The following is a 2309-nucleotide window of genomic DNA, read 5'->3' as shown; positions in this document are numbered from 1 at the left end:
TTGCTTTGGCCAGAGTGAGGAGGAAAAATGGCTTGGTCCAATTTAAAGGGACACGACACCCGGAAGTTTTCATAGTTTACTTTTTGTTATTTAAATGTAGAATTATTAATTGATTGATTTTGGTTTTAAACACTGTGGATGTAAACAAGATGGAATCTTTGATCTGACGTTTGTTGCAGTGCTGTGAATGTTAAATGCAAAGTTTCAATTAAAAAAAAAAAAAAAAAAAAGACACCCGGAAGAGGGGGCAAAACAACAGCGGCAACGTTTTTACTTACATTCATGGTCAATTATTATTATTATTATTATTTTTTTGGGGGGGGGGGGGGGGGGGATAATCTCATAATACAGTTTATAAATGCCACATTAAAATTTGGTTCCATTTGAATGCGATCAATTTCATGTTCCAAGTCACAGTGACGCCAGGAATAATTGCAGTCCAGCATGTGCCAAATTGCTTATTTCCACGCTCCAGTTTTTTTTTATTTTTTTTCTGAAAAACTCACAGAGCCATACACAAAAAACAACTATGCTTTGGCTCCCCCTTGTGGCAACTTAGTGACAAGCACCACTTCTATGTTGAATTGCACCGACAGTTTTGAGCATGGCTCAAAAATAAATACTGAAATAAATATTGAAATAATTTCATGTTTAAATAACTGAAATAAATATTGAAATAAATAAATGATATAATTTAATAATTCACAATATATTCATTTCCTAAAGAGGTTTATAATTACTTATAAATGCCACAAGACTACAACGCAACTCTCGCCACCAAAAAAACAAAAAAACGGATGCTTGTTTGTCCATACATTGGCCCTAAAAAGTCTACACACCTCTGCTCAAATTGCTCAGATTGAGCAAACGTTTTTCCCACCATTAGTGTGACTTGCGATGCAACACAATTGAAACGCCAGCATTTTAAGTGCCACTAATCAACCCCAAGTATAGTTCGGCTGTTCTAGTAGGCTTTTCCGGACCTTTTGTTTTTGCTCTCGAGCATTAGGGTTTTGTGCTAACACATTTGGAACTGTTCATAATTCCCTCCAGCTTGCCTAAGGCCCCTCCCGGTTCACGATGCTCCTTCACAATGCAAATTGGACCTTAGACAAACTGGAAGAGGGAATTATGAACAGTTCCAAATTGCAGCTAACACAACACTTTGAGACAGCTTGGTTCAATTAATAAGAGCATGATGCACACTTTGCACAATTGTTTTGACTTCTCCTTGCCGGCAGTAAGAAAAAAAAAAAATCAATTTGCATGGGGCGTTTGGATGGATTTGGCTTGGTTTTATGTTTAAACAGGGGGTGTGTAGACTTTCTATTTCCACTATGATTTAATTGACATCAACATGTGAAAACTGAATATGTGCATCAATTCAAACTCACAACTCATTTTTCCGCGCAACAAAAGCAATAGTTGTTTTTTGATGCTTTTGTTCAACATACATGAAAAAAAAAAAGTTTGTTACCTTTTTACGAGCCCTCAGCAAGTTTGTGTCGTGGTGTCTCATCTGAACAAATGTGGAGAAACCTGCCAACAATTAACTGAAGCACTACTGAGACACGAAAAAGGAAAAGTGGCATGAATCCGCAGGCAGTGTGAGGACGCCGGTCGTCGCTGCTGCTGATGGAGAGCGAGAGGGAGGTCCGGATTTTGGATTTGTCGCCCTTTTCAATATTACATGAAGGCTCTCGGATTTCTCCGGCCCCAAAACAAAACAAAACAAAACGCTCACAGACACACGAGCTGCCAGACGTCACGTGAGCGCTGCATTCAAACCCTCCCAATGAGGGGTCAATTAGCTCACAAGTACATACAAGGTGCCAAGGGAGGGTTAATGAGAGAGAGAGAGAAAAAAAAAAAACTTCTCTATTTGACACAAAGTACTACTAAAAAAAAAATTCCTGTTAATGTACCCGTACTTAATTTGAACATGACTGGAATATATCATCTTAATGTTCTATTATTTTCAATAAGTGAAAATTAGAGCAGTCTGTCATATTTTAATCATGTGCCGCTACTAATGAAGGTCATCACGTGCCAGCTTGATTTAATATTACAAGTTGGAAAGCTATTAGCAATTATTTTAATAATCAATTAATCTGTTAGCAATTTCTTAGTCAAAGCAATTATATATACAATGTATTGAAAAAATATCGATATCATGATATTGGACCATGCAATATGCATATTGCAAAGACTTGCAATAAGTTTCATATGGAATTTGATGCTTTTATCTGAATTTGACCAGTCAGACGCTAACTAAAATGTGCACCGCCATCCAATATAGTTGAACATTA

The sequence above is a fragment of the Festucalex cinctus genome, chromosome 7 (assembly GCF_051991245.1).
Source record: "Festucalex cinctus isolate MCC-2025b chromosome 7, RoL_Fcin_1.0, whole genome shotgun sequence".
NCBI classification, from domain to species: Eukaryota; Metazoa; Chordata; class Actinopteri; order Syngnathiformes; family Syngnathidae; genus Festucalex; species Festucalex cinctus.
The sequence above is the reverse complement of the archived record's forward strand: the minus strand, read 5'-3'. Positions refer to the sequence as shown.